The sequence below is a fragment of the Moschus berezovskii genome, chromosome 15 (genome assembly GCF_049115385.1).
Source record: "Moschus berezovskii isolate FMDL1 chromosome 15, NW_MosBer_1.0, whole genome shotgun sequence".
NCBI lineage: Eukaryota > Metazoa > Chordata > Mammalia > Artiodactyla > Moschidae > Moschus > Moschus berezovskii.
The window spans coordinates 86412537-86440301 of record NC_142474.1 but is presented as its reverse complement, the minus strand read 5'-3'; the positions used below and the strand labels follow the sequence as shown (position 1 = coordinate 86440301).

General features: G+C 37.9%; 1 pseudogene; it reads left to right on the top strand.

Annotated features, from left to right (window-relative positions):
* The window catches only part of LOC129557776 (frizzled-3-like), a 51052-nt pseudogene extending 31143 nt beyond the window's left edge, over positions 1 to 19909 (top strand).
* Positions 19910 to 27765: the final 7856 nt, after the last annotated feature.

The following is a 27765-nucleotide window of genomic DNA, read 5'->3' as shown; positions in this document are numbered from 1 at the left end:
CAAACATCAGACTTGTATAATTATTTTGCTGTTTATTTAAAAGATTTTACAGTGGTCTTTAAGAGAAATTTCTATTTATATATTTAAGGTATTCTTCTTTCCCTTCTTGTAGGTTACCCAAATGAGTCGTCCAGATCTGACCCTCTTTCTGATGAAATACCTGATGGCTCTCATAGTTGGCATTCCTTCCATTTTTGGGGTTGGAAGCAAAAAGACTTGCTTTGAATGGGTCAGTTTTTTTTTTTTTTCACGGTCATAGGAAAAGAGTAAGTTGAAGTAAATTATCATGGTGTTCACAGGTTTCACATTTACATAATTTTGTGTGTGTGTTTCCTATGTTGAAACAATTTTGACTTGAAAGAAATATTCCAAAAAGATTATAACTTCAGCTGCCACCAGGTATGATTAAATCTTAAACCTAAATACTTACTCAGAAAAGATAGCCAAGTAGAACCAGGCTTAAGGCCTGTTCCTTACTAATTCAGAATATTTGAGGGAAAGCCAATCTTTAAAAAATAAAAAACTCCAAATTATAATCTTCTTAAAATTAAAAACAAATGAATGCATATATATATATTCTTATTTGGTCTTTTTTACATTTCTGTGACGATTAGTATTATCATCTCTTTGTTAAAGATATGAAAACATGCACAAAGAGGCTCAGTACCTTCGCTAAAGTCACACAGTATTAGATTTCCATTTCCAATTGTCCATTGTTCTTCCAAGTTACACCATAAATTATTTAAAGGGGTAGCATGTTATTTTATTCTAAGTTATACACATTAAAGCCAAAATAGTGAAATGATACTAGCAGATAAATTGAAATAGGTTAAAGATGCTATTTTAATTCATAATTGGCCAAATTGCCTATTAGAGAGTCATGGTAATATATAAAATTTGGCCATATTTGAGGAATCTTTCATTTTTTGACTGCCTAATTAATAGAATAAAATAAAACCCTGCAGTATTCACAAAGGAACAGATGACTTCAAACTTTTTACTAAGTATAAAGCTAATATTTATACTGTATTTGAATTGTCACAAATTCTGAGTTAGTGGAATCCATATTCTTATGATTTTATTTAACCTAAGTTACATGGAAAGTAAGTTTTGGGAAAATGAATTTCTAGAAAAGTCTTAAGACTATATGTAAAATGTTATTGTGCTTTGTATGGGTTAATGTGCTTTTAAAATAGATCTTAAATTACCATATTATAAGAATCTTGTGTTTTCTCAGTTATCACTAATTAGCAGCTTCTGTTACACATATTAGATTGAAATCTATAAAAACCACAATTTTAAAATATACATTCCTTATTACCATATTTGAGACTACTGCTGGTGATATCAGATAATGACTTTCTCCTTTAAGTGCAATTTCATTGGACAGAGAAGTAAAGAAGGGGAAAGGTTAATTCAACAATGACAAAAATGTCTTTTCTGGGAATTCATCCTTTGAGAAAGACATTAATGAGTGGATACTATGTGCCGTAACTATTCAGTGATGCCAAAGTTCAATAGCAAACAAAACAAACCAAGTCCTTGATTTCTGTGGAACAGCTTTACTTGGGAGATTTAACTGTGTATTCTTTGAAATTTTTAAATGTGTTTTAATCACAGTAAAACATAATTCTAAGGAGAGGGTTTGAATTAGCATTCCTGGTCACCTCGGGGCCATACACAAGCCATTCTGTCACACAGCAATTCTGTTGTGTTAGAAACTCCAGATGGGGCTAAACTAAACCAACACTGTCCTTTTGGGGACTCATCCCAGTTATTTGGGGGATCCCAACTGGGCCAGAATCCTTTTGAAACTGGTTAGACCTTCCCAAAACCCTTCCACTTGGTTTTCTGGAACCATGGACCACCCACTTCCCTGACTCAACAAAGTCACTGTGACCCTCCCAGGTGGGACTGTGCTCTGGGCTAAAGAGTCACTCTTCCAGAGTGTGAGCAGCCTACAGTCATTTCTAGCATTTGTCTGGTTGAGGCTTTGAGAAATGTCTAGAGAGTAACCGTAATAATGGTTTCCAATCAATTGAGCCTGCTTAATACTCTAAGCACTGTTCTAAGCACTAAATCATTTAATACTCTAGACAACCTTGTGAGGAAGATTGTCATTTTACAGATCAGAACACAGAACCAAGGTTCAATAGCTAGTGAGTGGTAGACCTGAGATTCAAACCCAAGCAGTCTGATTCTAGCCTTTAGTCTTTACCATTAACCCCTCTGTTATACTGTGCTGTCGAAAGACTGGCTTCTAAACTTATGGCAGTCAAATTAGTGTTCTTTCTCTCAGTGAAGCCACATTTAAGATTTCTTATGCTAATAATTCTGACACTAGTTGAAATATTTTTAGAAATCTTGTTTTGGACTTATCTGGGTCACATCAGTTAATTTTTCTGGACCCCTGTTTTCTTATTGTAAAATGAGACAGACCTTCACCATTTGAAGGTAGATTGAATTTTTGGAAAGACCAGACATCAGTTTGAACCAATTTTTAAAGACAAGTTTAGAAAATAAATTCAACAGTCCAGAGCAACTTTGGGTTTATGTATATGTGCACAGGGCCATTGATGACAGAAGAATAAATGTGGTAATAACTATGTTTGAGTTGTTCTTTCCTTTATCTAGTTTTTGATACTTCCAGGACATATGTAAACATGTTTTATCGTTACTTTATGATTGACTTTGAAACATTTCAACTTCAGTTTGATCCCCAGCTGTTGTTCTGCTGTATGACTTTTGAAAAGTTCTTTAGTCCCTTGTGATCTCAGTTTCTTCATCTATAAAATGGGGATCTCAAAATTTACTCTTGATGGCTATCCACCACATAGAAGTGTCTGTTCAGGAGTTAATCTCCATAATAAAAATATTATTAAGAAAGATTAACAGAGAATATATGTGAAATGCTTGTCATTATGCAGGTACTCAAGAAATACTAGCCTTGCCACAGGAGTGGAAAAGATCAGTCTTCATTCCAATCCCAAAGAAAGGCAATGCCAAAGAATGCTCAAACTAATGCACACTTGCACTCATCTCACCTGCTAGTAAAGTCATGCTCAAAATTCTCCAAGCCAGGCTTCAGCAGTACGTGAACTGTGAACTTCCAGATATTCAAGCAGGTTTTAGAAAAGGCAAAGGCACCAGAGATCAAATCGCCAACATCCGCAGGATCATGGAAAAAGAAAGAGAGTTCCAGAAAAACATCTATTTCGGCTTCATTGACTATGCCAAAGCCTCTGACTGTGTGGATCACAATAAACTGTGGAACATTCTGAAAGAGATGGGAATACTAGACCACCTGACCTGCCTCTTGAAAAACCTGTATGCAGGACAGGAGGCAAAAGTTAGAACTGTACATGGAACAACAGACTGGTTCCAAATAGGAAAAGGAGTACGTCAAGGTTGTATATTGTCACCCTGCTTATTTAACTTCTATGTAGAGTACATCATGAGGAATGCTGGGTTGGAAGAAGCACAAGCTGGAATCAAGACTACCAGGAGAAATATCAATAACCTCAGATATGCAGATGACACCACCCTTATGGCAGAAAGTGAAGAGGAACTAAAAAGCCTCTTGATGAAAGTGAAAGAGGAGAGTGAAAAGTTTGGCTTGAAGCTCAACATTCAGAAAACAAAGACCATGGCATCTGGTCCAATCACTTCATGGGAAATAGATGGGGAAACAGTGGAAACAGTGTCAGACTTTATTTTGGAGGGGCTCCAAAATCACTGCAGATGCTGATTGCAGCCATGAAATTAAAAGACGCTTACTCCTTGGAAGGAAAGTTATGACCAGCCTAGATATCATATTAAAAAGCAGAGACATTACTTTGCCAACCAAGGTCCGTCTAGTCAAGGCTATGGTTTTTCCCGTGGTCGTGTATAGATGTGAGAGTTGGACTGTGAAGAAAGCTGAGCACCGAAGAATTGATGCTTTTGAACTGTGGCGTTGGAGAAGACTCTTGAGAGTCCCTTGGACTGCAAGGAGATCCAACCAGTCCATTCTAAAGGAGATCAATCCTGGGTGTTCATTGGAAGGACTGATGCTAAAGTTGAAACTCCAATACTTTGACCACTTCATGTGACGAGTTGACTCACTGGAAAATACTTTGATGCTGGGAGGGATTGGGGGCAGGAGGAAAAAGGGACAACAGAGAATGAGATTGCTGGATGGCATCACCAACTCAATGGGGATGAGTTTGAGTGAACTCCGCGAGTTGGTGATGGACAGGGAGGCCTGGCGTGCTGTGATTCATGGGGTGGCAGAGTGTCGGACAAGATTGAGCGACTGAACTGAACTGAACTGAACTCCAGCACTAAAAATTACAATGGCAATAACAGCAGTGATTCGTTTCTAATGTGAAAATTTAGAATATATGCACTTTTTTGTCAGTTTATAATCTAATCTTCACATCGGAACTTTTTTTAATAATATTGTCTAATTTTAACTTTATGATTTTTATAGTCACTTATTTACCCAAACTGACACACTGACCTTTGCACCTATTTAATTGGCTCTTTAATTACCATTTTGTTCATCAACATAAACATCTATCTGCTTTTAGTCTTTACATAGCAGTTAAAAACTTTAGCTCTGGACATAATTCATCCCCTTAATTCTTTTTTTCCTAATCCTTTATTATGTCTGGGACTTCACTGTATGTTTGCTTAAATTAATTTTTCATATGTTTTGTTCTAGTTACGGTCATGTTTATTCAAGAACTAGATAGCAGCTTCTGTCATAAAATCAACTTCTAACCAAAAACAACTGCTCTTACAAATTAAAAAATGAGTCTATGCCATGATGAGACCTCCACTACTTCTATAAACCATGCAAGAAAATAGTATTTTTACTTTATAGTAGTACCTTTGCAATATTTCAGTGTCTTCAAGAATGATACATTTCTTTAGCTGAAAGGGACTTTTTAAAAATGATGAAATTGCATGCCTTCATTTTATAGATGAGGAAAATTAAGAAAAGGGGATAGTGACTTGCCTAAGATCACATATTTATTGATAGAGTTGGAACTAAAATCCTGAGTTCCATGTTCTAATACGAACCTCTTTCCATCAAACCAATTTAGGGGACAGATTGACACAGATTTTTGTTTTAGTCTCTCTTCTGTCAACAGTGTTACCTTATATCTGTCCTAAAGACATTGCTTGGAGAGTTTTTTTTTGAGGAATAACATCAGTCTGTCAAAGTATTGTTTTTGGTCTGTAGGGTTATCTTACACTTAGTTTTTTCTTATCTAGGATAGTGAAGAAGAGCCGACAGGTACTCCAGGAACTTGATTTTGCTCAGTCCCTCCTGAGAGATCCAAATACTCCTATCATAAGGAAATCAAGAGGAACTTCCACTCAAGGGACATCCACACATGCTTCTTCAACTCAGCTGGCAGTGGTGGATGACCAGAGAAGAAAGCAGGGAGTGTCCACAGCAAAGTGAGCGGCTATCACGACAGCCTCCACAGGTCCCGTGATGTCAGATGAGGTTTATTGGCAGCTTAGTTTATATCATGTACTGAGTTAGAGTCATATGGTGTCCGAAGGAAGAGCAGCCAGTTCTGAAACAGAAGTTGATCATTATTAACCTTTCTGAACTTTGCTAGGTTCAGTTGTCCCAAATTATGGTCAGGCTTAATCCCAGCCAGAGGAGTTTAGACACGATGCAGTGAGCAATGTGGAGTCATTGCTCATCAGAGAGAAGACAAAGTAAAAGTGGTTATTTTAATAAGATTAACTTAGCAAACAATTATGGAATACCTACTATGTCAGACACTGTGTGAGTTTCTGGGACTACAAAACTTATTTAGGCATGATCTTTGTTCTCAATAAGCTCAAGAAAAATAAGGTAGTCATTATTTGTGTTGTAGTTGAAAGCATGGGGCCTATAATAATAAGCCTCAGTGTCCTCATCTGTAAAATGGAAATAGTAATAATATCTGTCCCTTAGTAATGTTGTAAAAAATAAACGAGATCATATACCTAATTGCTCAGAACAGTGCCCATCTCAGTAAGTGCCTGTGATCAACTTTTATTGTCAACATGATATGGTAATAATTAAAGTAAAATGCAAATATAATGGTATAGTCCAGAGGTTGTCAAATTTTTCTATAAAGAGAAAAATAACCAATATAATAAATATTGTATTATAGATGAAATAACATAATAAATAACTTTAGGCTCTGTGGGTTACATGGTTTTTATTGCTACCATTCACTTCTGCTGTTAATACCATGAAAGCAGCCATAGACAGTATGCAGTCAAAATAGGAGTGTTCCAGTAAAATTGTTTACAAAAAAAGGAAGGGGCCCAATTTGACGAGCAGACCACAGCTGGAGAGCCCCTGTTTGGTAGCATGGACAAGGGGGTGATTAAATCTGGTGGGGAAGAGGTGGGAGAAAGCATCACAGAGAACGTCTGAGAGTGGGCAGGATGTGCTTTCTTGTTATATTTGATGGTAGAGACACTAGAATTAGAAACCTCTCAGGAGCTCTGCAGCAATTCAGTTAAGAGATGATGGAGTTTTATGAAAGAACAGTGACAGTGCCAAGAGAGTCATAGCTGATCTGAAAGATACGTAAAAATAAGAAATGAAAAGATAGGAGTTGTGAGATGGATTAAAAGCAGTTGGAGAGAAGGAATGTGCTGAAAGAATTTTTTTTTAAGATTTCTAAACTTGGGAAACTGAAAGAATGAAAATTATGATGCCTGAAATTCTGTTTTGTGTTTCTGTGGCTGTCCTGTTATCCTTCCAGCCTCATTCCAGCCTTTCTTTCAGTCTTCCCTGTCCTTGTCATGTAGGGTATGATTCCTAGATGTACTCTTTTTTTTAGACCTTCTTATTTGTCTTCTCAACTTGCTTTCTTTTGCCTTCTAACTTGGTCAGCTACTCTAGGTTTTGAAAAGAAGCAGCCTTTGACATGTTTTCTATCGTGTATCCATTAACTTCACATGTTTTCTAACTTTGACATGTTTTCTATCTTGTATCTATTTCTTTTTATTTTCCTTGCCAGATTTTTGAAATATTTTTAATATTTCCTTTCTACCAATTCCATCTTTCATTCTTTGTATTTCTGGTCTTTTTCACCTTCTTACCCTACTTCTAATATAACCAAGGACCTGTTTTTAAACCACCATCAAAGATCTTTTCTCTTTCCTGCCTTTTCCTTTCATTCAGCACTCCTAAGTGAAAAGCATTCTTCTAGGTGCTAGGAATGCAGAGATGGAAGACAAAAGAGTAGTAGGTATGATAAAATCATACACAATGTGGTTTAAGAATCCAGAGAAGAAACCCTTTTAAGTCACTGTGGAAAGTCTTGTTCACAAACAAGGTAGTACTTTAATTTGACTAGCGTACAGAGGAGGCAGCTGGAAATCTCAGACAAGGAAATAGCACATGCAGAGGCAAGGAGGACAAAAGGGCATTTAGATATCAGGGCCACCGTAGGAGAGGAAACATGCTGAGGAGTTCGGGTTTTTTTTTTTTTTTCCTCCTGGAGCAATGAGAAACTATTAAAAGACTTTGAGCATTGGGGTGATAAAATTAGATTTGTGTTTTAGGAAGATCACTTTGACTACAGCATAGGAGAGGAGGTTGTCAGTAAGCCCAGTTGGGAAGTTTCTAGAGTAAAACTAGAGCTCTTAACTTAAAACACTCAGAGAGAGAGAGAGGAAACTGGAGAATCTTTCAGAATACCTGCCTCCATGAGGCAGCTCCAGTTGGCGCTAGTGGTAAAGAACCCACCTGCCAATGCAGGAGATGTAAGAGACATGAGTTCGATCCCTGAGTTAAGAAGATTCCCTGGAGGAGGAAATGGCAACCCATTCTTGCCCGGAGAATCCCATGGACAGAGGAGCCTACCATGGGGTCACAAAGAATTGGATATGACTGACGTGACAGCATAGCATGGCTCCATGGACTGACTTTCAGCAGTATTTGATATTTGACATTATTAGCCTCATTATTTTTAATAAGGAATGAACTGTTATACTACAACTCTTATGCATGTGGCATTCTGTGTATTAAGAGATATATAGAAGAAAGCTAAAGTATAATTTCTGCTTTCCAGGAGAATAGAACCTTATAGGAAAGGTAGGGCATATACATAATAACCAATTAAAAATAGTTCAAACTAGCATATAATTAAAACTGTGAGTATTAGAGATGATCAGTGTTATAGAACTTCAAATGATCAGATTGGCTCCTCTGAAAATATCTCAGAGGAGATAAATAGGGTGAGCAAATGGTAATACAAGTAACGAGTTCATATTGAGCAGAAAATTTCTGAAGGGAGTTAAATATAGAATTTTAGCTTCTGTAATCTAAATGATATTAAAGTTTACATAAGAAAGCTTATCAGAGAAGGCAATGGCACCCCACTCCAGTACTCTTGCCTGGAAAATCCCATTGATGGAGGAGCCTGGTGGGCTACAGTCCATGGGGTCGCTAAGAGTTGGACACGACTGAGCAACTTCACTTTCACTTTTCACTTTCATGCACTGGAGAAAGAAATGGCAACCCACTCCAGTGTTCTTTCCTGGAGAATCTCAGGGACGGGGAGCCTGGTGGGCTGCCATCTATGAGGTCGCACAGAGTCGGACACAACTGAAGTGACTTAGCAGAAGCAGCAGGAAAGATTATAATCTATTTTTTTTAAATTTATTTTATTGGAGGCAAATTATCTTACATTAATATATTGGTTGGTTTTGCCATACATTGACATGAATCCACCCCGGGTGTACATGTGTTCTCTTTCTTGAACCCCCCTCCCACCTCTCTCTTCCCCATATCCTCCCTCCATGTCATCCCCGTGCACCAGCCCCAAGCATCCTGTATCATACGTTGAACCTGGACTGGTCACTTATGATAATATACATGCTACAATGCCGTTCTCCCCAATCATCCCACCTTCACCCTCTCCCACAGAGTCCCAAAGACTGTTCTATATGCGTATGTCTCTTTTGCAGTCTCATATACAGGGTACAGGTTACCATCTTTCTAAATTCCATAAATATGCGTTAGTATACTGTATTGATATTTTTCTTTCTGGCTTACTTCACTCTGTATAATATAAGGTGGTGGTAATTAAAAAGCTGTGAGATGGAATTTCTTGAAGCTTAATAGGACATACCAAGAACAAGATCATCAGTCAACATCAGTTCAGTTGCTCAGTTGTGTCCAGCTCTTTGTGACCCCATGGACTGCAGCTTGCCAGGCCTCCCTGTCCTTCACCAACTTCTGGAGCTTGCTTAACCTCATGTCCATCGAGTCGGGGATACCATCCAAACATCTCATCCTCTGTCGTCCCCTTCTAGGAGAAGAATAAGATACAGTAATGAAAACAGTACAGTAAGAAGAGCCTAGCATGTGATTCAGAGAAAATGTTTATAAACACATGAGGGTTTCTATGAAAGTTTAGTGTCATGGAAACTAGGGGATAGCGTATGACCTCCTGTGATGGCATTTCTTACCTCTCTGCTTAATTAAAACCACATTCATCCTTTAAGTCCTGCTTAATTCCCATAACATGGCAGCTAATTAATTGCTTTTAAAACATTCTTTGAGTGTGACCTATTTTCAGTACAGTTTGTTTTTCCTCAGCTAAGTTCGCAGTTTCTGGAGAATGTGAACTTGCTGACAGATATCTGTATAACCCTTGACAGTATCTAGCCCTGTGTTGTTCTTTAGTTGTTAAGTCGTGTCTGACTCTTTGCAACCCCATGGACTGTAGCCTGCCAGGCTCCTGTCTTTGGGGTTTCCCAGGCAAGAATATTGGAGTGGGTTGCCATGTCCTTTTCCAGAGAATCTTCCCAACCCAGGGATCGAACCCATGTCTTCTGCATTGGCAGGCAGATTTTTTATCACTGAGCCACGAGGGAGGAAACAAATAAATCTGTCAAACAATTTTAGAAATAATTTGGGCATATAATCTCATGGATATTTCTATATTTTGGTCGTGGTTTTCTCATCATCTTATGTTATCTTGGCTGTAAGATTATACATATGCACACATATCTGCTTCTGAGTACTCACTGTAGTCCAGATTCCTTGATGGATAATTACTGATCTCAGTCCTATGTAAAATAAAATAGACTTAGGTAAATATACCTACACATACATGTCGACTTCAAAGAATAAGTAATTGGTAGTTAGATGAGAGGATATAGAAAAGGAAATGGATGAGTAGCTGGGTGGAATTTGAAAATGAGTGGTTAGTTTCGTAAGAGGGTGACATTTTACTGTGTAGTCAAGTCCTAATTATCCATGGGCAGATGGTTCATATACTAGAATTTTGTGAATAACCATATATTTCACTTAAATAGACATAACTCAGTTTTTTCTATGAAAAAGGTATTTGAGTCTTATTCACCAAATTAAACTCAAAGATTTATGTTTCAGTTTTAGAAAATGTAGTTCACATTTTTAATTACTTTGATATCATATTTTGCTTTTTACATTTGCCATATTTACTTGAATTATATACTTATGAAGTCATCGAGAGGTGAAAGTTCTCCAAATTAGCTAGCAAGTTATAGTTAGAAATTTTTTCAGTTTAGGGCAATAATTATTATGTAAAATAAGTATTAACTAGGATAACATGCTTATTCTATTTTCATTATTTTGATTTGCAACATTGTAATTATTTAATCAAAAGTTACAAATAAAATTTAAAACCTTTATGTTCTGAATGTGAAGTCTTTTAATAAATAAAAATTAAATGCTTTTTTATCCATTAATTTGAGGAATTTAAAAAATATTCTAAAGGTAGTTTTCCATTCTTAAATTTTCTTTTCTGCTTTACTCAAACAGGGGAAGAAAGACATGCTTTCTTTTATCATTTTAAAAGGACTTAATTTTTAAACTTTGTGATCTAATGAAAACAATGTTTGATAAACACTGCTATATGAGACTAAATTACCTCATTAGTATATGAATCAGTCTTTCCAATCTTTAAATTTTACAAATGATTCATAATGAGTCATGAAATTTGTTATAATCATTAACTGAGGGAAATGGTAAATTGGTATTTTCTGACAGCCAGGAGGTATTCAGCTGTTCATGACTAGTTCTTTGGATAACTTTAAAATCTCTTTTTTATTTTTAGAACTACTACTAAAAATTTAATGTATTAATTATATCTGGTTGATTTTTTTGATCACTGTTATTCTAAATTAAATACTTTTTACTTGCATTCCTATACACTAATAATGAGAAAATAGAAAGAGAAATTAAGGAAACTATTCCATTCACTGTTGCAACGAAAAGAATTAAATACTTAGGAATATATCTACCTAAGGAAACAAAAGACTTGTACATAGAAAACTATAAAACGCTAGTGAAAGTAATCAAAGAGGACACCAATAGATGGAGAAATATACGATGTTCGTGGATTGGAAGAATAAATATTGTAAAAATGAGTATACTACCCAAAGTAATTTACACATTCAATGCAATTCCTATCAAGATACCAATGATATTTTTCACAGAACTAGAACATATAATCTCACAATTTGTATGGAAATACAAAAATCCTCGAATAGCCAAAGCAATCTTGAGGAAGAAGAATGGAACTGGGGGAATTAACCTGCCGGACTTCAGGCTCTACTACAAAGCCACAGTCATCAAGACAGTATGGTATTGGCATAAAGACAGAAATATAGATCAATGGAACCAAATAGCCCAGAGATAAATCCACGCACCTATGGACACCTTATCTTTGACAAAGGAGGCAAGAATATAAAATGGAGAAAAGACAATCTGTTTAACAAGTGGTGCTGGAAAAACTGGTCAGCCACTTGTAAAAGAATGAAACTAGAACACTTCCTAACACCATACACCAAAATAAACTCAAAATGGATTAAAGAGCTAAATGTAAGACCAGAAAGTATAAAACTCCTAGAGGAGAATGTAGGCAAAACAATCTCTGACATAAATGACAGCAGGATCCTCCAAGACCCACCTCCCAGAATATTGGAAATAAAAGCAAAAATAAACAAATGGGACCTAATTAAAATCAAAAGTTTCTGCACAGCAAAGGAAATTATAAGTAAGGTGAAAAGACAGCCTTCAGAATGGGAGAAAATAATAGCAAATGAAGCAACTGATAAAGGATTAATCTCCAAAATATACAAGCAGCTCCTGCAGCTCGATTCCAGAAAAATAAATGACCCAATCAAAAAATGGGCCAAAGAACTAAACAGACATTTCTCCAAAGAAGACATACAGAAGGCTAACAAACACATGAAAAAATGCTCAACATCCCTCATAATCAGAGAAATGCAAATCAAAACCACAAGGAGATACCATTTCACACCAGTCAGAATGGCTGCTATCCAAAAGGTACGTGCAATAAATGCTGGAGAGGGTGTGGAGAGAAGGGAACCCTCTTTTACTGTTGGTGGGAAGCAAACTAGTACAGCCACTATGGAGAACAGTGTGGAGATTCCTCAAAAAACTGGAAATAGGACTGCCATATGATCCAGCAATCACACTCCTGGGCATACACACAGAGGAACCAGAATTGAAAGAGGCACATGTACTCCAATGTTAATTGCTGCACTGTTTATAATAGCCAAGACATGGAAGCAACCTAGATGTTCATCTGCAGACGAATGGATAAGAAAGCTTTGGTACATATACACAATGGAATATTACTCAGCCATTAAAAGGAATGCATTTGAGTCAGTTCTAATGAGGTGGATGAAACTGGAGCCTATTATACAGAGTGAAGTAAGCCAGAAAGAAAAACACCAATACAGTATACTAATGCATATATATGGAATTTAGAAAGATGCAAATGATAACCCTGTATACGAGACAGCAAAGGAGACACAGATGTATAGAACAGTCTTTGGGACTCTGTGGGAGAGGGTGAGGGTGGGACGATTTGGGAGAATGGCATTGAAACATGCATGTTGTCATAAGTGAAACGAATCACCAGTTCAGGGTCAATGCATGTTACAGGATGCTTGGGGCTGGTGTGCGGGGATGACCCAGAGGGAGGATAAAGGGAGGAGGGAGGTGGGAGGGGGGTTCAGGAGGGGGAACTCATGTACACCCGGGGTGGATTCATGTCAATGTATGGCAAAACAAACCAATATAATATTGTAAAATAATTAGTCTCCAATTTAAAAAAATTAAAAAAAAATAAAGTTTGAGACTCCATAAAAGTCTCAGCAAAAAAAAAAAAAGGGGGGGGTCTATGGTTATATAAATAATCAGGTCAAGTTTATTGAGAACAGATCTATTTTTTAAACAAGTCTTAATTTGGTTATATTTGGTAAAAATGAGGGTGATTTTAGGGAGAAAAGGATGTTTCAATAAATGTTAAATCCCAGTTTGTTAATGACGGTCTACCAATGGAGGTAGTAAGACTCATTTCTTGGATAGTTCCTTGCTGTTATGTGATATTAATGTAAAATTTAATTGAATTCTTAAAGAACACCCTAAGTTTCTTTCTGAAGCTTATCTCAGTGAGCTATCTTTGGATGAAGATCAGATGCCTCGTGACCTGCAACCACGACTAAAAAAAAAAAGGACATAATTTAAAGGACTGTCTCCAACCTGGATGGAAGGACTTTTTTCAGAAGAAACTACACTACACCAGGATGAGAAGACGATGACATCAGAGGTAGACAGCTTGCCCAAGATGCTGGACCTGATTCGTATGATCATTTATAATGTTTTCTTGACTTCTTAGCCCTCTGCATATAAATCAAATGCTTTTCTACCATAGGCCTGATCCTATGTTAGTTTCAGAAATTAATCCAATTGTTGGGTTTGTAGACATGTAAAAGCTCATTCTCTCACCTTGGTCATAGAAAATCTCTTCACAGCCGCTCCAGCAAAGTGCAGCCGCTGTACCTTACCTTGGACGAGGGGTATATCCTCAAGGCCTTCCCTCCTGACCTTGAACACGGCTGTGAAGAGATTTTCCACGACCAAGGTAAGAGAAACCCAAATAAGACGGGTAGGTATTGCTAGGGGGCACCAGAGGGCAGACAAACTGAAATCATAATCACAGGAAACTAGCCGATCTGATCACATGGACCACAGCCGAATGTGGTCCACTGGAGAAGGGAATGGCAAACCACTTCAGTATACTTGCCTTGAGAACCCCATGAACAATAACAAAGGGCAAAATGTTAGGATACTGAACGAGGAATTCCACAGGTCTGTAGGTGCCCAGTATGCTACTGGAGCTCAGTGGAGAAATAACTATAGAAGGAATAAAGGGAGGGGGCAAAAGCAAAACCAATACCCAGTTGTGGATGTGACCAGTGATAGAAGCAAGGTCCGGTGCTGTAAAGAGCAATATTGCATAGGAACCTGGAATGTCAGGTCCATGAATCAAGGCAAATTGGAAGTGGTCAAACAGGTGATGGCAAGAGTGAACATAGACATTCTAGGAATCAGTGAATTAAAATGGACTGGAATGGGTGAATTTAACTCGGATGACCATTATATCTACTACTGTGGGCAGGAATCCCTTAGAAGAAATGGAGTAGCCATCATGGTCAACAAAAGAGTCCGAAATGCAGTACTTGGATGCAATCTTAAAAATGACAGGATGATTTCTGTTCGTTTCAAAGGCAAACCATTCAATATTACACTAATCCAGGCCTATGCCCCAACCAGTAATGCTGAAGAAGCCGAAGTTAATCGGTTCTATGAAGACCTACAAGACCTTTTAGAACTAACACCCAAAAAAGATGTCATTTTCATTATAGGGGACTGGAATGCAAAAGTAGGAAGTCAAGAAACACCTGGAGTAACAGGCAAATTTGGCCTTGGAGCACGGAATGAAGCAGGGCAAAGGCTAATAGAGTTTTGTCAAGAGAATGCACTGGTCATAGCAAACACCCTCTTCCAACAACACAAGAGAAGACTCTACACATGGACATCACCAGATAGTCAACACCGAAATCAGATTGATTATATTCTTTGCAACCAAAGATGGAGAAGCTGTATACAGTTAGCGAAAACAAGACCAGGAGCTGACTGTGGCTCAGATCATGAACTCCTTATTGCCAAATTCAGACTTAAATTGAAGAAAGTAGGGAAAACCACTAGACCATTCAGATATGACCTCAATCAAATCCCTTATGATTATACAGTGGAAGTGAGAAATAGATTTAAGGGACTAGATCTGATTGATAGAGTGCCTGATGAATTCTGGACGGAGGTTCGTGACATTGTACAGGAGACAGGGACCAAGACCATCCCCATGGAAAAGAAATGCAAAAAAGCAAAATGGCTGTCTGAGGAGGCCTTACAAATAGCTGTGAAAAGAAGAGAAGCGAAAAGCAAAGGAGAAAAGAAAAGATATAAGCATCTGAATGCAGAGTTCCAAAGAATAGCAAGGAGAGATAAGAAAGATTTCTTCAGTGATCAATGCAAAGAAATGGAGGAAAACAACAGAATAGGAAAAACAAGAGACCTCTTCAAGAAAATTAGAGATTCCAAGGGAACATTTCATGCAAAGATGGGCTCGATAAAGGACAGAAGTTGTATGGACCTAACAGAAGCAGAGGATATTAAGAAGAGGTGGCAGGAATACACAGAAGAACTGTACAAAAAAGATCTTCACGAACAAGATAGTCACGATAATGTGATCACTGACCAAGAGCCAGACATCTTGGAATGTGAAGTCAAGTGGGCCTTAGAAAGCATCACTACGAACAAAGCTAGTGGAGGTGATGGAATTCCAGGTGAGCTCTTTCAAGTCTTGAAAGATGATGCTGTGAAAGTGCTGCACTCAATATGCCAGCAGATTTGGAAAACTCAGCAGTGGCCACAGGACTGGAAGAGGTCAGTCTTCATTCCAATCCCAAAGAAAGGCAATGCCAAAGAATGCTCAAACTACCGCACAATTGCACTCATCTCACACGCTAGTAAAGTCATGCTCAAAATTCTCCAAGCTAGGCTTCAGCAGTATGTAAACCGTGAACTCCCAGATGTTCAAGCAGGTTTTAGAAAAGGCAGAGGCACCAGAGATCAAATTGCCAATATCCGCTGGATCATGTAGAAAGCAAGAGAGTTTCAGAAAAACATCTATTTCTGCTTCATTGACTATGCCAAAGCCTTTGACTGTGTCGATCACAATAAACTGTGGAACATTCTGAAAGAGATGAGAATACCAGACCACTTGATCTGCCTCTTGAGAAACCTGTATGCAGGTCAGGAAGCAACAGTGAGAACTGGATATGGAACAACAGACAGGTTCCAAATAGGAAAACGAGTACGTCAAGGTTGTATATTGTCACCTTGCTTATTTAACTTATATGCCGAGTACATCTTGAGGAACGCTGGGCTGGAAGAAGCACAAGCTGGAATCAAGATTGCTGGGAGAAATATCAATAACCTCAGATATGCAGATGACACTACCCTAATGGCAGAAAGTGAAGAGGAACTCAAAAGCCTCTTGATGAAAGTGAAAGAGAAGAGTGAAAAGGTTGGCTTGAAGCTCAACATTCAGAAAACAAAGATCATGGCATCTGGTCCCATCACTTCATGGGAAATAGATGGAAAAACAGTGGAAACAGTGTCAGACTTTGTTTTTTTGGGCTCCAAAATCACTGCAGATGTTGATTGCAGCCATGAAATTAAAAGACGCTTGCTCCTTGGAAGGAAAATTATGACCAACCTTGATAGTATATTAAAAAGCAGAGACATTACTTTGCCAACCAAGGTCCATCTAGTCAAGGCTATGGTTTTTCCCGTGGTCATGTATGGATGTGAGAGTTGGACTGTGAAGAAGGCTGATCGCCGAAGAATCGATGCTTTTGAACTGTGGTGTTGAAGAAGACTCTTGAGAGTCCCTTATACTGCAAGGAGATCCAACCAGTCCATTCTAAAGGAGATCAATCCTGGATGTTCATTGGAGGGACTGATGCTAAAGCTGAAACTGCAATACTTTGGCCACCTCATGCGACGCGTTGACTCACTGGAAAAGACTCTGATGCTGGGAAAGGTTGGGGGCGGGAGGAGAAGGGGACGACGGAGAATGAGATGGCTGGATGGCATCACCGACTCTGTGGACATGAGTTTGAGTGTACTCCGGGAGTTGGTGATAGACAGGGAGGCCTGGCATGCTGTGATTCATTTGGTCACGGAGAGTCAGACACGACTGAGCGACTGAACTGAACTGAACTGAAAAGCTCATTCGGCTTATACAAAAACTCTGTTAGACTTGTTCCATCCTAATGTCCTTAAACCATGGCAACAGTCTGCTTCTAAATTGGAAAATTAAAAACAATAGCTGGAAATCAGAGTCAGGGCTATGGGAAATCCAAGATGGCTGCTTGGCTTTTCCCAGCTCCCTGACAAACCACATTTTTTATTTGATGGGTTAAAGCCTCCATGGCTACAGGGCCTCCATAATGAAAAACCACGGAATATTAAGTTTTGTAAATTGTTAAATTAAGTTTCTAGTTTTGTTAATCTAGTGTTTACTAAGACTCACTGCTGAGACAGCTCCTTGTTACGTGATACTGCTAAAAGATTTAATTAAGTTATTAAAAAGGACACTCTAGGTTAGTTTCTAAGACTTATCTCAGTAACCAATCTTCAGATAAAGGTCGGATGCTCCATAATGTACAACCAGGAGATTAACACCAGATTATAATCTTTTAACGAATGAAGTCAGGTGACTTGGGGTATACCAGGCTTTATCTAATGAAAGTTCTTGACTTATAATTTTTATTTTACTAATAACTGCTAGCTATGGCTATATTATTTTCTATGTCACTTGTTTCACTGAGCCTGTGATATAATGCTGAACTGACAGTTCCATATGAGATCAATAATTGTAATAATGTGACTCTGGGTATGGGAAAAAGCAACAAGAGGAAATATTTTCCTGGACCAGAAGGCTAGTAAGACAGTGGTCCAGAGACTTTTGCTACTTGCAAGGCCTGGTCCAATTTTAGCACACTGAGTGGCCCATCACTTCCCTAGACCTGGGAATGAGCCTTCCCAGCACCACGGGACACAATGGCCATGAAATGGTGTCATGTGGTCAGATATGTGGCTATGAAGGGACCCTGCTGACTGGAAATTGGTACTTGCCAGCTGCCTCTACAAAGATTACATCATGACCATTGCAAGCTGCTGACCTTCAACACCCCCTGAAAGAAGTTCAGGGTGAAAATCAGGAATGAGGCACTCTGTGCTCCGAAAAAGAAATAAAAAACTGACAGATCAGGCCTTCAGATTGTTAGATCTTTTCAGAAAAAGGTTTTATGAGTTCCAATTCCTGCATCTTCTCATACCTAGAAAAACACTGATGTCGTTAATGGTGAAATCTGCTTTGGCTATTAAAAAAAAAATTTTTTTTTTTTTTTTTTTTTTACAATTAAAAGTCAAAATAGAGTAGCTATGATTCAGACATCCTGGGAAATAACTATTTCCCAGATATCCTGAAAAATGATATTATGGATGTGATTTCAGATTAGACGCTGTGACCTAATGTAGAACTTAATGCTCCTGTAATGCATTTTTGCTTCGATACTTTGCTTGCTGCTCGTAAAACCAAAGTTACTCCATTTTAAGATAAGGTTGTTTTTAAGTAAAGATTCCAAAAATTGTTTTTGAAAAAATAAAAAATAAAAACTGTGTATAGTTACACGGGGGCTTTCCTGGTGGCTCAGTGGTTAACAATCCACCTGCAAAGCAGGAGCCACAGGAAACACAGGTTCAGTTCCTCTGTCAAGGAGATCCACTGGAAGAGGGCATGGCAACACACTCCAGTACTCTTGCTTAGAGAATCCCATGGACAGAGCAACCTGGAGGGCTGCAGTCCATAGCATCACACAGAACTGGACATGACTGAGTGACTTAGCATGTACACACATATAGTATATATGACTGTGAGTTTTCTTAGCTCTAATGGGGATTCAGTGAGTCAGAATCATAACAAAAGAAAAATTTTACAGGTCCCACTGCTGCTTTTCAAGATAAATAGAATGATGGAGAGGACGGACTGCGATGAGCAATGGAGCCCAGTTGACATACTAAAAAGCTGCATCGTGGGGAAGGGATAAGGAGAGAATTTGCTTCTGAGGGAACATGGGTTACAAAGTGTTAGGAGGTTGTTAGCTGTGTATTTAAGTTGATGCAGCTTTTATGAACTAGCATCCTGACAGCCTCAAGCCCTAATGAAAAGTAAGACCATTGTGCTATTAACTGGGCTCTCTGGAAGGAAGCTGTCCACATTTAGCATCACCATTGCTTGCCAACTCCCTTACATTTTTAAGGTTCCGCAAATTTCTCCTCTAATTTCATATGCTCCCTTTTCCATTCCCAGGGTTGCAGTAAAATTGTAGTTTGCTGTACCATGACTATCACCATTCTTCTAGATTGCCTGGGATGATGCCATATTTCTTCTGTCCTTGTTCGTCCTCTCCCAGGACCAACCTCACAACCCAAAACTTATTTGAATGAGAAAAGTATCCTTACTTAGTGTAGTTCTAGATGAATCGGCTCTGCTTAACTTCAGATTCTGTCTTGTTGCAAGGCAGTTCTTAATTCTGAGCCTAAATAGTAGACTTTTTCTCCCTTTTGTTTGGCCATTTGAATAATTCAACAATGTAAATCATGAAATTATTTTGTAAATCAGTGTTATTTTCATGAAAAATTTTAGTATTATTTTCTAGTGTGTTCTGTTACCTCCCACATTAGGTACACTCCCTGCAGTTACAGAGGAATGGAGGAGAGACTGACTACCTCATGGCAGCATGTCATTACTTACAAATCACTCCAGGCACAGTAGTCCCCACCAGCTCAATGAGCAATCATGACATAGCAGCATCAGAGATCTCAGTAATCATCCTATGACTCGTCACACATGGTACCAGCATGAATCGGGTTATTGAAGAAGATGGAAACAGTGCTTAAATTGTCCTGTCTAAGGTGGAAAATTTGTGCTGTTTTAAAAGCAGATTATATTCTTTGCCTTTGCATGACTGATTGCTATAGCTCAGTTATGATGCTTTCAGTCAGGTGCAGATTGTGTCCACTGAAAAGTAAATTTTTACTTTTTATGCTTCATCAAACTTGGAACCTCGAGGCATCCAAAATGCGAAAAATGATATCATCACTTAAATAATTCTTATTTCTAGGTTATGAAGAAATAATTATTTGTCTGGTAAGCATTTTTATAAACCCACTTGTTTTATATTTGGAAAAATCCTAAATGTATGCTGACTGCTTTATAGTGAACTTTCATAAAATATCAACTAGTTGTGAGATAACATTCTGGTAGTTCTCTGTTAATAAATCAAAATTTCAGAATTAAAGAAATTTTCTATGCAAGCTTTATTTCTCAGATGAATAGTAGGACTTTGTAGTTTTCTTTCTACTAAGTGAAAAAGAACTGTGTTTTTAAACTGAAGGAGAATTTGATAAATCAGCAAGGGTATGTTAGCTAATAGAATATAAAATAAACTGAAGAATCTGATTAGTCTACTGAAGACTCTTTTGAAATTCTGTCAAAATAGTCTTTATCCAGAGAAATACAGGAGTAGGATTAGCAACAGAGTAAAAGCAGAGATGGGCATTTTTTTCCCTCAGTAATTGTGTTGTTTTTTGTTATTTTAGTAAATATTACTTTTACAGGCTGTGTTTTATATTGATAACTTATCCGTATGCCTGACAGAAAATTTTCACTTTTAGCCGTATTTTCCCATGTAGTAGTATTGATTTGTAGAGAAGTTCATGTTCAGATATGTTCTATGGAAGCATGTAATAAGATAAGCATCACACACTGTAAGCCTTTTTTTAGTAACCATAGTTACAAAACAGCAAGGTGTTTCCTCTGTATTTGTTATTGTGTTTTTTGCAGTGAGATGTAATCTTGCCAAAGCCACCAGATGTTGGTATCCAGGCCCCTCCTATCAGTGGACTCGTTTGCACTCGCATTGCCCAGTAGCCAATAAGCTACAGCTTTTGCCCCACACCCTTACCTTCAGATTCTGGGTCATTCTTGTTTACAGCTGAAATATATATATAACCCGAGTCCACAGTGGTGATTAATTTGGGATATTTGAAATTCATTGTAGCTTAATGAAGCATGATTAGTCTTGCTATGAAGTATTTTTTAACCTTAAAAATATCAACTCAAATATCTTTGACATTTTGCCTTGTAATATTCAATAACTTAAATAAAAATTGTAAACTTTATTAGGCATGATAGTGATCGGAAGGGAAAGAAAAATTCTGGAAAATGCTGGATGTGTTGTGTAGACAAGCATATTTAAACAAGCCATCCTCAACCCTGACTGCAGATAAGAATCACTCGGGGAACCTCGGATGCCTCACACCTTCCTTTCATTGAGATGAGGACTGGTAGTTTTGTAAAAAGCTTCCCCAGTGATTCTAATCTGCTGCAGGCCTGATTGCAGGCTGTTTGAAACTAACTTGCCCCTGCTGACAATGTGATGGCATCACATTATAGCATGTGAAAACCTAGCTGGACACAATGTTAGGCTTTTATATCCATTACCTGATTGATCTACAACTGGAATTCTGGAAACCACTTCTAAATATTCATACTCAGTAAGTCAAAGGTGATGGTAGGACTTCGGTGATTCTTATGCAGATACCCAAGAATTAGACTTTAAAAAATATTCTAGACTCCAGAGAGGTATGATTTTGCCGTGTGTTAGTTTTTGACCTTTTACAAGTTAATTTCTCTTAGCCTCAGTTCCCTTGTTTTGGAATGAAGATAGAAAATAAATACCTACCTCACAAAGTTGTCAATAGGTATCAGACGAAAAATCGTATGAAAGATGAAAGCTCTTTGAAAACTTTAGTGTTACGAACTAGAGGTGATTGAGATTATTGAGGACTTAAGATATTTATTTGAGGGTTCCCATAGTAAAACCTTTGACATGTGTTTGAATTCATGTGGACTTTTTCCTCTCCTTCTTTAAAACAAAATGTACCAAGAAATTTGGTATTGGAAAAGCTTTCATCAGGCACAGAAGTCAGTTTTCTGATAATAATAACTTGTTTGCCTGTCATGTTTTTTTTCTTTCAAAGTACATATTTCTTAATATTTAAGGCAAAATAATAGGATAAGGAATGAGGAATTCCCCAGGACAGTAGGTGCCCAGTATGCTGCTGGGGATCAGTGAAGAAATAACTCCAGAAAGAATGAAAGGTTGGAGCCAAAGCAAAACAAATACCCAGTGGTAGATGTGACTGGTGATAGAAGCAAGGTCCGATGCTGTAAAGAGCAATATTGCATAGGAACCTGGAATGTTAGGTCCATGAATCAAGGAAAATTGGAAGTAGTCAAACAGGAGATGACAAGAGTGAACATAGACATTCTAGGAATCACTGAACTAAAATGGACTGAAATGGGTGAATTTAACTCAGATGACCATTATATCTACTACTGTGGGCAGGAATCCCATAGAAGAAATGGAGTAGCCATCATGGTCAACAAAAGAGTCTGAAATGCAGTACTTGGATGCAATCTTAAAAATGACAAAATGATTCCTGTTGGTTTACAAGGCAAACCATTCAATATTACAGTAATCTAAGCCTATGCCCCAACCAGTAATGCTGAAGAAGCCGAAGTTGAATGGTACTATGAAGACTTACAAACCTTTTAGAACCAACACCCAAAAAAGATGTCCTTTTCATTCTAGGGGACTGGAATTCAAAAGTAGAAAGTCAAGAAACACTTGGAGTAACAGGCAAATTTGGCCTTGGAGCACGGAATGAAGCAGGGCAAAGGCTAATAGAGTTTTGTCAAGAGAATGCACTGGTCATAGCAAATAACCTTTTCCGACAACACAAAGGAAGACTCGACACATGGACATCACCAGATGGTCAACACTGAAATCAGATTGATTATATTTTTACACCCAAAGATGGAGAAGCTCTATAGAGTTAGCAAAAACAAGAACAGGAGATGACTGTGGCTCAGACCATGAACTCCTTATTGCCAAATTCAGACTTAAATTGAAGAAAGTAGGGAAAACCACTAGACCATTCAGATATGACCTAAATCAAATCCCTTATGAGTATACAGTGGAAGTGAGAAATAGATTTAAGGGACTAGATCTGAAAGATAGAGTGCCTGATGAACTCTGGACCGAAGTTCATGACATTGTACAGGAGACAGGGACCAAGACCATCCCCATAGAAAAGAAATGCAAAAAAAGCAAAATGGCTGTCTGAGGAGGCCTTACAAATAGCAATGAAAAGAAGAGAAGCGAAAAGCAAAGGAGAAAAGGAAAGATATAAGCATCTAAATGCAGAGTTCCAAAGAATAGCAAGGAGAGATAAGAAAGCCTTCTTCAGCAATCAGCGCAAAGAAATAGAGGAAATCAACAGAATAGGAAAGACTAGAGATCCCTTCAAGAAAATCAGAGATACCAAGGGAACATTTCATGGAAAGATGGGCTCGATAAAAGACAAGAATGGTATGGACCTAACAGAAGCAGAAGATATTAAGAAAAGATGGCAAGAATAAACAGAAGAACTGTACAAAAAAGATCTTTACGACCAAGATAATCACGAGGGTGTGATCACTGACCTAGAGCCAGAAATCTTGGTATGTGAAGTGAAGTGGGCCTTGGAAAGCATCACTACAAACAAAGCTAGTGGAGGTGATGGAATTCCAGTTGAGCTATTTCAAATCCTGAAAGATGATACTGTGAATGTGATTCACTCAATATGCCAGCAAATTTGGAAAACTCACTAGTGGCCACAGGACTGGAAAAGGTCTGTCTTCATTCCAATCCCAAAGAAAGGCAATGCCAAAGAATGCTCAAACTACCGCACAGTTGCACTCATCTCACACGCTAGTAAAGTCATGCTCAAAATTCTCCAAGCCAGGCTTCAGCAGTACGTGAACAGTGAACTTCCAGATGTTCAAGCAGGTTTTAGAAAAGGCAGAGGCACCAGAGATCAAATTGCCAACATCCGTTGGATCATGGAAAAATGCAAGAGAGTTCCAGAAAAATATCTATTTCTGCTTCATTGACTATGCCAAGGCCTTTGACTGTGTGGATCACAATAAACTGTGGAAAATTCTGAAAGAGATGGGAATACCAGATCACCTGACATGCCTCTTGAAAAGCCTGTATGCAGGTCAGGAAGCAACAGTTAGAACGGGACATGGAACAACAGACTGGTTCCAAATAGGAAAAGGACTAGCTCAAGGTTGTATGTTGTCACCCTGCTTATTTAACTTCTATGCAGAGTACATCATGAAGAACAGTGGGCTGGAAGAAGCACAAGCTGGAATCAAGATTGCTGGGAGAAATATCAATAACCTCAGATATGCAGATGACACCACCCTTACGGCAGAAAGTGAAGAGGAACTTAAAAGCCTCTTGATGAATGTGAAAGAGGGGAGTGGAAAGGTTGGCTTGAAGCTCAACATTCAGAAAACTAAGATCATGGCATCTGGTCCCATCACTCCATGGGAAATAGATGGGGAAACAGTGTCAGACTTTATTTTTGGGGGCTCCAAAATCACTGTGGATTCTGAGTCCAGCCATGAAATTAAAAGAGGCTTACTCCTTGGAAGGAAAGTTATGACCAACCTAGATAGCATATTAAAAAGCAGAGACATTACTTTCCAAACCAAGGTCCATCTAGTCAAGGCTATGGTTTTTCCAGTGGTCATGTATGGATGTGAGAGTTGGACTGTGAAGAAAGCTGATCGCCGAAAAATTGATGCTTTTGAACTGTGGTGTTGGAGAAGACTCTTGAGAGTCCCTTGGACTGCAAGGAGATCCAACCAGTCCATTCTAAAGGAGATCAATCCTGGGTGTTCATTGGAAGGACTGATGCTAAAGCTGAAACTCCAATACTTTGGCCACCTCATGCGACGAATTGACTCACTGGAAAATACTTTGATGTTGGGAGGGATTGGGGGCAGGAAGAGAAGGGGATGACAGAGAGTGAGATGGCTGGATGGCATCACCGACTCAATGGACGTGGGTTTGAGTGAACTCCGGGAGTTGGTAATGGACAGGGAGGCCTGGCGTGCTGTGATTCATGGGGTCGCAGAGAGTGGGACATGACTCAACGACTGAACTGAACTGAACTATTATTAATTCTTCATAAGATATTTGAACATTTGGCTCAAATGCTTTACTTTTCCCTCCATCCTCATTGTCTTCATCCTTGAAAGTTGAATTAATACTCAAGGCAAGTAGATTCTGAATTCCCTCACATCTGACAATAGACCTTTACTCTGAAGATCAAATTGGTAAGAACTCATTTCTAAATAAATCAGTAATTCTTGAGGCTTTTGTCTGAAAATTTCTCCTGAGAACAGCATGAAAGACCAAAACATTCAGTCACAAAAATAAGTTAACATAGAAGGTTCCAGTTTGAACTCAAAATGCTGTAATTCATTGCCATCTGCATTATATCATCAGTTGCCAAAATGTTAATTGGTTTCTTTGTGGGCCAAGTATAGACAGTTCAGTTCAGTTCAGTCGCTCAGTCATGCCTGACTCTTTGCAACCCCATGAATCACAGAACATCAGGCCTCTCTGTCCATCACCAACTCTCGGAGTTTACCCAGACTCATGTCCATTGAGTCAGTGATGCCATCCCGCCATCTCATCCTCTGTCGTCCTCTTCTCCTCCTGCCCCCAGTCCTTCCCAGCATCAAGGTCTTTCCCAATGAGTCAGCTCTTTGCATAAGGTGGCCAAAGTATTTGAGTTTCAGCTTCAACATCAGTCCTTCCAATGAACACCCAGGACTGATCTCCTTTACAATGGACTGGTTGGATCTACTTGCAGTCCAAGGAACTCTCAAGAGTCTTCTCCAACACCAGAGTTCAAAAGCATCAGTTCTTTGGCACTTAGCTTTCTTCACAGTCCAACTCTCACATCCATAGACAGTTAAGTGAACATCAATAAGAAAATCTTACCCCTGTGCTTCCTGATTTTTAAATATTCATTTGTATCTTCTCTATTAAACTGTTGATATATTTGTAAATGCTTTATTGGCCTTTCAGTTATTTTCACTACCTTAGTTTTGCTTCACAGAACTTAATTAATATTGTTAATTCGTCATTTTAAATAACAGTATTTAGTTTGGGTTGTGTTATTTATCAAACTAGTGCTCAGAATTAAGTTTTTTTTCTTTAAAGAAACAGTTGAAGAACTATATTAAAACAGCAGTTTCAAGTCTCAACTAACTTAAACCAACTTGAACAAGTCCGGACAGCTTTTTTACCATATGTTTAATTTGTGTTGTGATTGGCAGATGATAATGTTTAGTATTTTATTTGTTTAATTGACAACTGAGAAAAAATAATTCTCTCTAAAATGTTAACATATAACCAAAAAGTTTTCGAAAAGTACTCTGCTTTTAGCAATATTGAATTGAATTTTTTCAGTGATTAAAGCAAACTACCCAAAGTAATATTAAGCTCAAAACAATAATTAGTTTCAAAGAACAGTTAATAACTCAGCAACTAGAAGAGGACATGGTAGGTTTTCAAAAAATAAAGTTACGCAAGTCACTTTAGTAGTGATAGTCTCAGTTCAAAGAAATTTGAAGAGTCTAAATTTAAGCTAAGTGAAATGACTCTCTGCTTTTCCAGAATAATCTGTGGCAAGTAATAATCGATGTTGCACCAAATAAAGTTTATTTCTCCTAGAGTAACAGCACACATTACTATTTTAATTAAATATATATACAAACTTATACCAACACTTTATATTATTTTAAAAGGTTAACAGCAGTTTTTAGAAGTAGGTTCTTATTGGTTTTATGTGAAATTACATCTTTGTATGCTAGTTGGGTGAATGAATATTCAAGTGAAACTTTATTAATAATGATTTTCTTTTTCTAAAACTGTTTCTTACAGCATATTTAAGAAAATTCTAAGAATCTCTTCAAATGAGTAAAATTAACTACATTTTAACCTACCTCATTAGTTTCTTTGTGATAATAGCTGGAAATAGCTGAAGCTGTAACTTTATTTATGTAGACAATATCCCCATGAAATAAAAGGAAGTACTTACAATTTTTTGATAAAATAGTGCATCATTGGCTGGAGCTTAAAAAATTTTAACATACTAAATTTTCACTATGATGATATTTATATTGCTTTTGACATGCCAAAGGTATACTTATATATTATCATACTTGGATGATTAACATAGTCTAGCATAATGAAAATTGCCTTGGGGTGGAATTCAATTCAATTCAATTCATTCAATTAATATGGTGTATTATTATTACACCATAATAATGATGTAAACTGAACGGGTCATTTAATTTCTCTTTGTCTCAATTTCTTTGATGTAAAATGAGGATAGGTAATTTGGGGCTCTGAGATCTGCTTTACAAGACATTGTGAAGATCAAATGAGCTAACAAGAGTTATAGTGCTCTTTAAGAAAACACTGATGGGATCCGTTTTTGTTAGAATTTGGGGGTTACAGAAAGTAAGCATAGTGGTGAAGTGAAGTCGCTCAGTCATGTCCGACTCTTTGCGACCCCATGGACTGTAGCTTACCATGCTTCTCTGTCCATGGGATTCTCCAGGCAAGAGTACTGTAGTGGGCTGCTATTCCTTCTCCAGAGGATCTTCCCTACTCAGGGATTGAACCTGGATCTCCCTCATTGTAGGCAGATGCTTTACCGTCTGAGCCGAGCAGTAAAAAACAGAATAGGCAGTTAGGCCAGTATTCATTTGACAGTCTTTAAATCAGCAATCCAATTGACCTTTTAAAAATGAGATTCTTTTTTGAGAATGACTATGC